At 39.0% G+C, this 13,953-nt stretch overlaps 1 protein-coding gene across 4 annotated transcripts in view; it reads left to right on the plus strand.

The window, feature by feature from the left end:
* LOC100650599 (transcription factor SOX-6) overlaps positions 1–13,953 on the plus strand; it is a 326,314-nt gene that overhangs the window by 259,663 nt on the left and 52,698 nt on the right. The window lies entirely within an intron of this gene.

Below are 13,953 nucleotides of genomic sequence, written 5' to 3' on the forward strand. Positions count from 1 at the left end.
GAAAAAGCTCCAATAATAAACAACGGAAAAACAGTATTTACATTTTCCGTATCACGTAAAAAATTTCTATTTACTAGATGTTATTGCACAAATTTTCCACGATGTTGCAACTTATCACAAATAATAGGACTATAGTTTCAGCGTATCTTGAGAGCATGTAAATGTCACGAAGCTGCAAGCATCAGCCGCATCAGTAGAGCATAGTGAGACGCCGACAACGAAATATGCTTCCTGCGTTCCGGAAAACAGAAGACAGTTGCATTTCGTTGAGAGAGGGGTCGGCGAACTCGTCTTTGTAACATTTCCAAAACGGAAACGCGGGTTGCATCGGACGAAATCCGGTTGCCTGTCGCTACAGAGAAGTACCATTTTACGAGAGGTCGAGTCACGTGTGCCATCTTGCTATCCATACTATTGATTAGTAACTGATTAGCAACTGTCCGTCGCATTTTTCTTTTTTTTGAACGATACGAATGATACAAGTCGCTGTGTAGATATACAGAATGATCTTGAATACACAAGCTCACGAAAGTATTCGAACTCTTGTAGACATTTTTCACGAATACGTTATGCGTGTTACATACATTTTGGAATTCCATTAACGCTATATGAGACACGGTTGTCATGATTATGTTGGTTATAACACATATGGAGATAAAGTTAGGTCACACGATAGGTTCGAATACTTTTGTAAGCCAATGCCAGTAATCTTCAAGATTGTTCAAGAAATAAACGAGTAAATTTCAAATGATTATGCATACTTAAACATCGTATGTACAAAGAACGTATCCTTATGCATATTCGTAACTCACTCATAATTCACAGATAAAACGTTAAGATACTCGACAAAATGAATTATATCTTGTAAAAATATCCATCTTTAATTACAGGCTAATTATATTAATTTAAAACGATTTGCATTTCAATAATTTAGAACCGCGAAAGACCGATCGTCCAATGAAATCGCTGGACAACCAACGCTCGAAACTTGGACCATCGATCACGAAATCACCCTGCATTCGAATCAACGTTCAAACTCCCTTTCATCCCCGCGATCCTCGTTTCTGTTTGTCGAATCGAGTTAACTCCGATCGACAGTGACGCACAGTGCGACTTCTTAAATGAATAATCTCGTGTCGGTGAATCGATCGAAAGGGAGGCGCCATCGTGGGGCTTTCAACGTCGAAGAGAAAACAAAAAATCGAATCAAATCGTATCGTACACTGGGTTATGAATATCCCGCCGAATCACTGCGAGATAAGGCCGTACGTATTCGTATGTGCATGCGTTGCAACGCGCGTCGTAAAAATGATTTTTACGTAACGTCGGCCGCACGTGCTAAACCGAGACGGCTGCGTTCTTTCTTCTGTTTCCACCTTTCTCCGTACATTTAATTGACAGATCTCTCGGTCACGCGTTTATCTTCGTATTATTCTTCTACTCTATTCCAAATGAGGGAACGAGTACGTTGTCGGTGCTCCAATTGTTCGAGAAACAATTTCTTTCGTTTGAAAAGGAAGCGTCGATTTTACTTGTTGCATTTTCTTCGATTTAGATTCGGTTTTCTACAGATTCCGTAAATTGTAAGTCTTTCTTAGTCTCGTTCGCTTGACGATAATATTTTATTATAATTGTATTCGTATGGTAATTTCGTGTATTAAGATGAGCCAGGGTTAGCCAAAATTGATTAAGATCGAATCAAAAATCGAATCTTTTCTCGTAAATAGAGAGATCAAAATTAGGAGTAGAAATATTAAGAAATATACATACATCAATCTTTGCTTATCGCTTGGAATAAAATTTACAGATGTGATTATTTAAATGAAAGTCTTCTTCTAGTATTGGTTCCTTATAAAACTGGTCATAATTCTACTGACATTAATCTATGTAAAGAAAGTTCGTCGTAAGCGTAACTTCCTCAGTCGGATTGGGCATTCTTGAGCAACGTGATATATTCTCCTCTTGGCAGAGAGTATTTGTTTTTTCAGTAAGCCTGATCCCGTGCTAGATTTCGGATTTTCGGCAAAATGTAGAAATCAGGTAAAAGCAATATATCATGTAGACGTTTATTTAGAACATTCACGCGATCCAGACGTAAAGATATAGGCATGTACGTGTGATTTGGCGTGTAAACATATAAATTCGTGATTGATCGACGTATTTGAGGATCTGCATCGGAGGATCTGGATCTGGATTTGAGGATCTGGACTTTTTTATTGGAATTAATCAACCAGTCACATAGTCAATTACAATTTTTGATTATAATTTCAAATTGCAATTTAGTTAATTCTTAACTGTAATCCTAAAACAATTGCCCTACATTCTTATTGACCTTATTTTCCTCAATTCTCATTTTATCTGTTGAGTATTGCATTATTGTATTGTATCATTATTTTAACAATTATTTTAACTATGTTACCGACGAACCAAACCTCATCTCGCATATTCCGTACACACATCGTAACACAATGCACGCTTCTAAGCACCCAATTGCCTATTACAATGACAAAAGTTTCGCTCGCTGATCAGCGTAACGAGGCAGGCAAACCGGCTGGCCGCGAATATCGAGAGGCAGCGACACAAAAGGCGCGGCATGCGTCCAAAGAACCACGACAATAATAGTTGCCGTCCGAAACGTCGAAAGGAATACATCAACTGTCTCACAGATCAACTAAACAAAGAACCCGTCTAATCTATCTAAACGTCTCCTCCAAAACCTGACAATTTTTCAAAATCAACCAACCTACGCATTCTTCTTTCTTCTTCCTTTCGATTATACCATCTGTGTGTTACAAAAAATACAAATAAAGGAAGCTGAAGAATGGGAAAGGGTTCGTGCGACGATTTACGGAATTTTTACGAAAAAGTCGATCTACATGACGAAACAGGAAAGAACGACAAAAGATATAAATAAGAAATTTCAGAAGTTAGCCAAAGGATACGGATGGGGACAAAGTTAGTGGAAAATTGGATGGCAAGGGACGACGAAAGACACAAATAAGCGACATTACAAGTTAAAAACAGTTCGTGGGAAGCTTCGTGGAATTTACATATCTGAAATTTTTTCAGAGAAAATCGTGTCAGATACTGGAATGAAGTGGAAAGTGAGAGAAGTAGACAAATGAATAAGCGAAAATTAGGTAGAAATTACGTAAAGATTCGCTCACTCGTAGGGTGGCTCAGAAAGACTAGCAAAACATATAAATAAGAATTTTCCAAACCTAGAAAAGCATCACGCATTAATTCGTAGAACTTTTGCGAAGAAGTCGCGGCAGATAACTGCTCGAAGAGTGGAAAACCGTGTGGAAAGGGCTGACGGAGGTCCGCTGATAACGTATTCTCGGTACAGGGAGAAAGACTGACGGAAGATTGCTTTTACAGTGGCCGACAGCAGGCGTGTTGTCGGTTCTCGTGAATGTGGCTGCTCTCGTCGCTTCTGCATTTCTCCGTCGTCGAGTCGTGTCGTCGTGAAAACCGACGAGGATTCGGGCTCGGGCTCGGGACAGCTTCTCGAGGTTGCCTGGCTTGGCTAGCCTCTCTCTGACGATGATAGCGTCGCGACGCGACGACGTGCCTGACGACGCTGTTCACGACGTCCGTGTTTGTGTGCGTGGTTCGTGGTTCGGTGTGCGCGGGTGTGGTCCGCGCCCGCTCATACATAAACAAGAGATCGGCCGACGCGGCTTCAAAAGAAGAGACGTTAGCTGGGACTCCATTATGTAGAGCATATCCCACGGCGGTTCTATAAAGAATACTAACGATATGGCTTTCTCTCCGTGCCAAGGTTTCCTCGCTCCTTCGATTTCGGAAAGCGAGCTTGAGAACCCCTGACTTCTGTTCGAAAACACTACCCTTCCGTTAGGAAACATGCTTGTTTTTCTTTTCCTTTTTTACACGGATCTTTGTGGTTGATTTTCCTTTACTTGAGTTTTATTTAAGGGTTGTTTCGCCTTGTTTCTTGCGTAGTCGTGGCGTATAATGTCGCGTTTTAGATACATATCGAACAGTTTAAAATGGGTGGAACGATTGAAAATGATGATCGAGGGGAGAATCAATCGACTCTCGAAGATCGGAAATGTTCACACGTGTCAGCCAAACCGAGACATTTCTGATATTTTGATAGTTTCTTCGTAGATTTATTATTTTAATTGTTAATCTCCTTTATTGAATTTGATGCATTCATCCAGAATTCTAATCATTCGCAATATTTAAAATTTCCGAACACTCGATCATTGTATCGTATTTCACAAACAGCTTTTCATCGCTCACTCACACGATCTTCTTTACAAACCAAAGATAAGGCGACAAAATTCGAAAGTGAGAAAAATGAAACTTGTAGTAGCTACCGATACAAGGCTGTCTCAACTTTTCCGCAATTCCCCCAATGAATAATAACTTTTCTCACGACGGAAGATTTCTCCATCACCCGATCATTCATCATTCTTTCAACGAAGCACGTGTAAACGTTGATTCACGTCGTGTTCGTCCGTATTATTTCTCTACCGCTTCTTTTGCTGCCTTTCCCGCGAATCATCGTGGAAGCAAAAGAAGTAATTGAGATAACGAGAACAGAGAATACGAGAAATACGAGAAAGTAAATTAATGATCTCTTATCGGTATTGTACGCGCGCCTCGAAGGCTCTTGGACTCCGACACCGCGAAATTAGTCAATAGCGCATACCTTCGTTCCTCGTATATCGCGTAATCAGTGCTTGCTTGACTTAATTATAAAGCACTCGGGGTACCAGAGCCGCTCCCATCGGTCTCTGGAATATAATGAATTTAAAACTTAAACCGCGATCGCGCTCCTCCGCTTCCATTCTGGGAATTAGTTTGGCGTGTCGAACAATCGCGCATTTATATATTCTTTGTTACATTTTATTCTGTACAGGGTCCGTTCCCTTTTTCTTTACTAATTCGTTAGCAACATCATTTCATGATCGCTAATTTTCTATAGCAAAGTTCGCAATACGATTTAGTATAATGAATAAATCATCAAACCGTAACACTTTTGTCCTGCTTTCTTCAGAGCTGTTAATGATTTCACGGTAATTAACAATGTTAAACGCTTCATTGTGCAAGATTTGACTTTTTAATTAACATTTAAATTACCTATAGACGATAGCAATTGGTATCTTGTCTGAAGTAATCGCATTACACGTTGTTTTCTGAAATATAAAGACAGCAAGTGATTTCGTTTAATCTGTTGATCATGTGTATATCCATGCACATCATAAATCACACGTAAAGTATCGATTTCATTTCGCACGATCCCTTAATTTTTTCCCGCGTCGCTCAATTTTCTCTGAAGCAGCTTGGGAACTTCCGTTCCCCGAAGGTCCACTTTTCAAGAAAACGTCAGTGACCGCGCCCCTTATTAGACGTCCGTGTCCCCGAGGACGTCTCGTGTGCATCGCAAGAACAGTGACGGAAGTCGACTCGAGTCACGCAGCCACGCTCGAACCTTTCTTCTCACTGCCCCCTCTGCACCAACTGGAATACACCATCGCCACCCCTGCGCTGCTACTTGAGCCCGAACAGATGCTGCATCCCCAAAAAACCACGCTCCCATTGTGCCACTAATAGAAAGTCAAGCGTCGGCTTACGGCTCTGGCTGGCGGTACGCGTGTTCGAAAAATTTCACTGCCGGTTATGCAGGACCTTTAATTGGTCTCGACACGACCGAGGGGATCGAGAATCACCGATCGTGTAACGCGATTTTCGCGTCGATCCTCTGTGTCGAAGCGCGTCGATTGTTTCCGATTCGTTCTTGTCATCGAAAGAATGGCGCGTGCTTGTGGAAAATTTAGTGAATCGTTTTGTTTTATAATAATCGGTTCTTCGAAGAAGCTCTTACATGGTGAATTTCGATTGGTATTCGATGGTGTTTGGAGTTTGTGAAGTGTCATCGAAGTTGAGATCGTCGAATGAACAAAGTATTTCAAGATGTATGTGAATATTAATCTTTCCAGAACAGAAACGCGTTTTTATCGCCTATGACGATGAGAACACACGACTTCTGATAGGTGTTGCCGCAAAGTAATTTAGTAAATTCAGAGGTGAATTTTAAATTTCTGAATTGGCATTTCATTCGCGGAAGTCACAAGTTTGTGACAAATGTCGGTGGGATCGAGGCTGTCGAGTAGCAATTGAGGTATTAGTTAGTTTGTAAATGTTTGATTGAATCGTAAATACGTGCGTACGAAGTGGTTTTCTTAGGCTGAAATGAGTTTGACTTATCGATGAAACAACTTTATTAATTACAGTCTTCGCTGTTCGGAGTAAGACACTTCAGCAGAGTTTACGAGGCTTTGAGTTTCGCTTGTACAGATGTCTAGCGACTTGGAAAGCTTTTGATCGTAGAAAGTAGTCTTTCGGAAAATCGTTGAAACGGCGGAAACTGAGATGGTCGATACATTAACGAATCGATGACTTTATTCTCCTTTTACATAAAATCGAACTCTTAATTCCACTTCTTAAAATTCTATTTCAATTTTTATTTTAACGATTCGTTTGTAATTAATTTCTTCACTGTGGCGACCCAAAATACTAGACAAAGTAGACTAATTCTGGTTTTTTTTTTTTTCGTGCAATATTAAACAGCAAAATTCAAAATTAGAATCTAATCTCAAATGTGCTTCCATTATGGAAATAACTAAAATAATTCGTCAAATCTTTAATTTTTAATTTTTTTATTTCCATCCCTGCTTCGATCCAACTACGTCGACCGTTAAATTGCGATTAAACAACATCGTCTCGAAATATAATATTCCAAGTATCCGCGTTTCGCGAGTAACTTTGCAACTTCCATCTCTGGAAAAAAACATATTTTCCCACTCTTCGTCTCGTTTCATCATCGATCTTTGAATACATAGAAACTACAATGCAGGGATCACGAGGGAGGCGATAACAATCACGTGTCGTCGCACTCGAAGTGGAAATAGTTAAAGACAGAAACCAAGCTCTCTCTCTTTCTCTCTTTTCCTCTCTCTCCTTCCTTTTTTCTCTCTCTCCCTTTCCCTCTCCCTCTCTGATGTTTTTCATCTCGAAAAACGTTAGCACAATATCAGAGTAACACTCTGATCGAATCGTACCATTTCCTCGTTCCATTTCGACCAATACAGGAAGCAATGTTCGATCCAGAGCGAACGATAATGAGACATTGCGGTCGCATCTGCCGATGATATGCAAGCACAATTTTAAATGCAGCCATAACATTGGTTCCGATGATAATTTATCTATGTAATAAATGTAACTGGGATGTTCGACCTTTCCCGATAAGTCGAGGAGCATTGTATTCGCTCGTACGTCGAGAACGTAAGATAATTGCGTCTCGGTTCTCGATTTACTATACGATCTAGAACCGAGAGCAATTTCATAATGACTCGCCACGATAGTCGTAATAACGCGATTAAACCATAACGCGATCAGTCCCATTTCCAACTGTATCTTCGTCTCGTTCCTTTTTCTCCCTGTTATTTCTCCGACACAATGCGCGTGCAACCGATTCTTTCCTATTAATTACTTCACTTTGCTCTGCTATCTTTTTTCTTTTTTTACCCTTTTTATACTCGTCTATTGAGAAACTGGGCTCGTTGTTCCGTCGATTACATAGATAACTGCTGAGCTTCTAAGAATTTTATATATTGCGGTGTTCGAAAAAGGGAACGACAAAAAAGGAAGAAATAACTCGAGGGAGTAGAATCCTTCTAAGAAACCGATTTCGAGAAAGAAAAAAACAAACGAAAAAGAAGAGGGAAAGGAAAGAAGAAGAAGGTTTATTATCAGCTTTTGTGCAAGTTTCTCTTTCATTGGAACGACCGGAACGAAATAGAACGCGACTGACATTTCCATCGGTGGAATATCGCGAATCGAGAGATAGCTGTTTGACAGGGAAAAAATTACAGAGAGACACGCTGGAAGGGAGAAGCAACCTCCACGCGTGGAAGAAGGAGCAGAAAAAAAATTACTTGTGTAATTGCTCATTTCAGCAAGTTAATGAATCGGTATCTGAATGAATGAAGATTGCATGGCGGCGAGCAAAAGAGAGACAGAGAGAGAGGAGAGGGCACTTGTCGAGCAGAAAAGGGGAGATCCGCTGATTTATCTCGCGTTCGCAACAGATGAGTCCACGGTTTATCGATGTCGGCCCACTATCAAACTCTTTGCTCTATGGAAGAGCTATGCACGTTCGAAAGCCCGAATTCTGATCTTCAAATTGTGCCTCACTGATTTCTTCGTGCCGATCGAACGAACAAGCAGTGAAGTTTATTCGTTTTCGTAACGCAAAGAACACGCGCAATTTTGTCCATTCGATAATCAGATGATATATTACGATTATTCTTCCAGATTGCGATTGTTTAGTCGTTTCCATAAAATATTTTTCATCTCCTTGTCCCTCGAATTTCACTAGAAAAACTCTTTGCGTGTGCCATTTGCGAAGATACAAACGCACACAATGGAATTCTCCGAGAAGAACAAATTTGTATGTATTATACATTGGCGACGGGACGCCCTCCTCTTTTTCGCGATTTTCTCGCACGATTTTGGTCCTTGACAGCATCTGGCGGTTAAAAATATTTTTTCCTCGTGTTTTCGTTCCGCCTCCTAGACGGCCTAGGCTTAGATCTGCGTTTCGCGGAGTAATTACGCGGCGCGCGAGACCTCTTCCTCCTCTCGCTCTGTCCGTCCCCCGCGACAGAAATACACTTCTCTTCTATAAGGACGCTAGGCGGGCGTGCGAGCGAACAAGCGAACGAGCAAGAGCGTGTAACACGACGAAAACGTGCCGCGAGAAATCTAGAACGCGCCCTCCGTCACGTTTAGACAATGGAAATGCAGAAACGAGCCGCGGCAACGTGACAATGATAGAAGCACGGCCTCCGCGTGAAATTTATCTCGCGATTTCACGCGGTTTGCACGAGCGCGCACCACCGAGCCGGTTTCCCGCCGCGCCGATTCGCGACAGAAGCTGATATTTCATACGACGAAATTTTTATTACAAAGAACTACATACGTTGCATATTTTAGTGTTATAATAGAAACATTTGAAAATAATGTTTTGATTTTACAGAATTATCAGACTTTAGAGAACGATGTTGAACTAGACGAATATTTGCTTTGAAATGCTGTCGTTGTTAATTAGTATGTCGTGTCTATTATCTTTTTATTCCCCAAGGCATGTTAAAATATGAAAAATCTTCTTTGTTTTTTGCCATTTGAGTAATATTATAAAGATTGTTATGAAATAATGACTAAATATCTTAAATTGAATGTGAAGAAACAAAGACGGGAGGAAAAGATAATAACGACAAAACAACGTTTCGAAATTACAGATAGGACGTTTGAAGCAAGGACCGCTATTGAACATTTATGGTGAAAAATATTTGTCTGAAAGAATCTTTTTACCGAAATTTAAAATTCGATAAAAAGCTGGATAGAAAAATTATTTCGAATTCAAAATGCCTTGAGGTCCGCAAATTCTTAATTATGTTATTTTTTCTAAAAATATAATGAACGTCAGAAATATTCCCCTTATCCAAACAGTCACATCTGTTGGTTGGAATAATAGAAATTCTATCATGTGGATGATGAAATTGCGTTGTAACATGTAAAGTATCTATTTTCCTTCTTTTAAAACGTCCGAAATAAAAGCATTTCCTGTTCTTAACGAGATAACCTACGCGATTAAAGTATTCGCTGTTGAATCGAAGCATTCTTACTAACGAGTTCATACGCCTTGACTTCTATAAATTTGTAATAGACATTTTCTGTGTATCTTGTTTTATAAAATTGTTTAGATAGTTAATGAAAGTGATAATTTATTGACGATAAGATCCTCTTCCGGCTGAAAGAGTTTTGGTGCAGGCAAAGACCGACTCGATATAAATAGAAGCATTGATTTTGCTACGCTTTCTATCTTACGCTGCATCCAATTTAAAACATTGAACAGCCTACTTGCACTTTTTAGTGCAATGAAATTTTTTTCTTTTTTCAAAGCGTCGTTGCTGGACTTTGAGCTGTTCCGCGGGTTAAAGAGTTTAGCTTTACACAAGCCTGTTCAAATTACTCGGTTTCTCCTTTTAATTAACCGACTAAAACTTGGTTGCCTCTTTTAACCAAAAGACGCAAAGTTTCTGTGTCAAAACTCTGTGCCTTTTTTCTTTTTCCACTTTATTCTTCTTCAGAGATACGGGTCCTATTCTCTAGAAATTTTAGTTTCAAGCGAACAAAATTTGTACGTAAGCTGTTAAGGATAAGTAATTACTCGACTCGATAAGTAATTTCCTACTCGATGATTAATAACTTTTCGTTCGCCATCAAATAAAATTGTTAGATTCTTTTATTCAGTTACATTTTACGGTTACGATCAATTAAATTGAACTCTAACACTTACCCATGAATGAACTTTTGCTAATTGACGAAGCTTCAACCATTCACGACGATCAACCATTCCTTCCGTAAAAGTTCAAACTCCCGGACGTAATAACGCGTCTTTAAATTTCGGCCAATGTCTCTGACGTAGTACTACGTCTTTTGCTACGTATCTTATCTGAAGAGGCAAAGGCTAAGACGAAGGACACTCGAGCTACGAATATGGTTGCTTACGACTTACGCAATCGATTCTTCACTTTAAAAAGTCTAGCTCTCGACAGTACACGCTGACGAATAAGAATGGCCGTTCGGTTCGTACCGAGAATATTTAGACGTTAAACACTAAAAACGTATAATCTGCGTAAAAATAGCTCCTCTCTTGTGTCAAACGTCGTCAAAGTATACGAATACAAACGGAGAAGAAATTCGGCATTTGTACCGCGATTATCTCGAGTCCGGGATCAACGAGGACACCCTATGGACTTTTGACCATAGTCTGCTCATCCTAAATTCAACACGCAAGACTATTGAAGCTTGGATCAAGCAATTGAAATGAAAATTCAGAGCATAAATAATTATCTCCATTTTATACATTTATATTATCCTGCTGTGGGTATTGTCAATATTTATTGACGTTTCATATGAAAGATACTTTTTCGTAAAATTCCTCTATTTTAACAACATGCTACTCCAGCCACAATTCTTTCACGCATGGTCGATTCATCGGTGAAGAACTATACTGCTTTATTGAAACCCAGATTTTTCGGACCAGCTACGAGCGTACCACATGCTGCTTCTCGCGAAGAAGCACGTGTTCACCGCACCCAATCATCGAAGAGACGCGCGCGTGCATTCGTGCACGTGTAGCTTACGCGTTTCTCGCGACCATACGAAAAAAGTAGTCTCTTACTCACGTATGACGAGGAAGAAAGTTATGTGAAATTCATCGACGCGTCCAGATGTCGATGGATAGAACGTTATCGTCGCGTTGAAGAAATTGGAGAACGCTAGAGAGTTAGAATCGTACAGGGGTTGTCCGAAATTGGGAAAATAAGATTTCTTCTGTAAACGTCATTCTGTCGGTAATTGTCGACTTGAGGATTTATCAATAATTGACAAAATTCGACAACTTGAAGATCGGTCTAACATGAGATACCCACAACGTTCAATTAATAAACGTTTACGCTTTGTCCGTCCGCACGAAGTGGATACATATTTCTGTTTGTAAAACAGGAAAACTACTTTGTTTCCTCGTAAAAAACAATGATGGAGCACAATTAATTGTATAATTATCTAATTTGTAGTTTTTTTTTTAGCTTAAGAAACTGATCCGATCTGAAGTATCATCCCATTTCCGGATTGAACAAGCTCGTAACATTTAAACCGTGACTGCTTCTCAGAATCAGATAATTGTATATTATTTCCCTGGACGAAAGATAGAAACAGCGATGTGATTCATAAGTCGATAGATATCGGTTTGTCTATTTCATAAGTGAAATTAATTCTGCTCTCAGAAACTATTCTACTTGTTAATTACCCTAGAACTAAAGTGTAATATTTTCCTTCTAAGAAGAGAATAAATATACGTTACGTATATTACCTCACGATCATTGTATTTCGATGGAATCTGATTTTAATTCGATTCATCTTTAGATTAAAGTAATACGCACTAAAAATTCTGACGTTTGCAGAAATAGTTCTACGAAATATTCCTTCTGGAACTAACGTATATAATGTACGTTATTCCTTCCTATTATGAAACACAAACATTCTAGTTTACCAGGAATAATATCCGGGAAAACAATGGGAACCGAAAAAATCTCTTTCTGGTGATTGTCGTGAATGATTCAATTCTTCCTCTAATTTAATTGTTCACGGTATTTATTGAATATCGTTTCTTCGATTACAGTAAAAAAAGAAAGATCCCGAAAGAAATTAAATCTAATAGAATCTAATAGAACAATTTTCCTATTTCTAATTAAGTATAGGAGTGAGGAGAACTAATTTTACTGTCAAATGAGGCCTGATTTGAAGATAAAAAAGAACAATTTTCTAATTATGGAAAAAATAGAAGTTGTTATCCTTAGACTAAAGATTAATTGGCGTAAAACTTGAACTTTATACTAATGACTCATTTTTCTAAGGAAACAGATAGTTTTGTCAAGAAAAGAACGCGATTCGATCAAATATAAACATCAAGAGTGACAGTAAGAATAGTCGACGGTAAATATTAAAAATATGTATCGTGTTCTGAAATAAAAATCAAGCAACAGTCGATCCGATGAAATTTCTCGAAAAGAATGGTCGATTTCAATAGAAGAACACAATTTCGGAATATCGGTTCGTCGGATGATTTTGGAGCTGAAAGAAGTGCCGGATCGTTGAGTTGACCTCGCAACCTTCGCTCATCTTCACCAGAAGCCGAAGATAATCGGCCGACCATTTCCCCCGCCCGGCAGTCCCGCCGATTGATGGATAGACCGTGTTACAACACGCGTACACAACAATAATCCACGCTTAATAATCACGCTCGATTATTGCGCCTTATGTTCGATTATGTAATTCTCTACGGAGCATCACGAACTCTCGGCCGGGTCCGATCGATCGCGAGATTTAGATTTAGATTTGGTAATTTTGAGACGGAAATTGGTGGACTAGTCTGGACTAGAGTCCGTCGCTAAATTAGTGACAGATAGATTTTAGACGATGTATTCGGTGAATAGGTGTAAGGAGGCGATCTCGAGATTTCTACTGCTTGCCTGGAGTTGGTGTATATCTGTCTGTCCTTGAATTGAGTTCAGGGGATGAGTTAGAAGGATGGATTGGTAATAGGGTGCGAGATGTTGGTATAATTGTTTTTGGAACGATGGTGTATATTTCTTGGTTTATTCGTTAATATTTTATTATTATTTATTGTTTATTCATTAATACACGAAAGGATTATTGATCCTAAAATTGTGGTCGAGACTGAGAAACGAAAGTTTGCAATAATGGATGAGAATTTGAGATTCTGTAGAATTATTTTTAAAATAATATCTTGTGTCTTTCGTTCGTGGAATTAATTGTACATTTTTTGACTAACTTTTTTATGTTAAAAATAAATATTGTAACCACGTATCTTTAAATTAGATTTGAGAAAAGACAGAGGAAGATGCATAGATAATTGGAGATAGAATGTTAAGGAGGTTTAAGTTAATATTCCTTAAATGACTTGCGACGATCAAAGTTTCTTATTAATATTTGGAAAGAAGAGAAAGAATTTTGAGTAGAACCTCTTATGCCGCGTAATATTCTGGCGACTATGAAAATTACTTGTTGACAGTCTTACTAGCTATTTTAAGGGATATGAAACAGTGGCTGGTAATGTGAAAGACGTCAGAGTAATTTTTTTGTTAGTAGTTTCAACATTGTTGCTATAAGCGTGAAGACAAAGATCAATTGATTTGCAATTTAGTCGCAAAGGCAGTGTTCTTCTCCTCTCCTATTGAATCACCAATGAAGAATAGCCTCGCGATCGTCTATCGATGGTATAGTAGCATTAACCGTGACACGTGTCAACGCGTTACATTATGAATTATA

The sequence above is a fragment of the Bombus terrestris genome, chromosome 6 (assembly GCF_910591885.1).
Source record: "Bombus terrestris chromosome 6, iyBomTerr1.2, whole genome shotgun sequence".
Lineage (NCBI taxonomy): Eukaryota > Metazoa > Arthropoda > Insecta > Hymenoptera > Apidae > Bombus > Bombus terrestris.